A 495-nucleotide genomic window follows, 5' to 3' on the forward strand; every position below is an offset into this window, starting at 1 on the left:
TTGCTCGGAATACTTAGACTAAATATCAGTATTGTAACTAAACAAGAAATACCCTCTTGCTTCAAAACTTGACGGTTACGGCTCAATGCGGCAGTTTATTTACCAGTAGAGAATGCGCGGCTTAAGTGTGTGCACATACACACACATATCTATACAACTAGTTGAAATTTTTACCAACTTAGGCTGTGTACCAAACGGTGGAAAACTAAAATTCTTATGGATAAAATTGATATTTTTACGTTTTTCGTGGTGAATCCGACTGTCAGATATGTTATAAAATATGTTATTCATTTGTAATTATTCTTTTTTATGTTGTTATTTGTTTCGCTCAATTCAGAAATGATACTCTAAATAAGGAAAGTTCTTGAGTTCTTTTGATTTTATTTATTTATTGTTAGACGAAAGAATTAAGCAAAAATATTATTTAAAAAAATATGTTTGTAGTTGATTAAAAGGTCTTACAGTAAAGGTATTTATGTACTATGTATTTGAATA

The sequence above is a fragment of the Bactrocera neohumeralis genome, chromosome 2 (genome assembly GCF_024586455.1).
Source record: "Bactrocera neohumeralis isolate Rockhampton chromosome 2, APGP_CSIRO_Bneo_wtdbg2-racon-allhic-juicebox.fasta_v2, whole genome shotgun sequence".
Classification (NCBI taxonomy): domain Eukaryota; kingdom Metazoa; phylum Arthropoda; class Insecta; order Diptera; family Tephritidae; genus Bactrocera; species Bactrocera neohumeralis.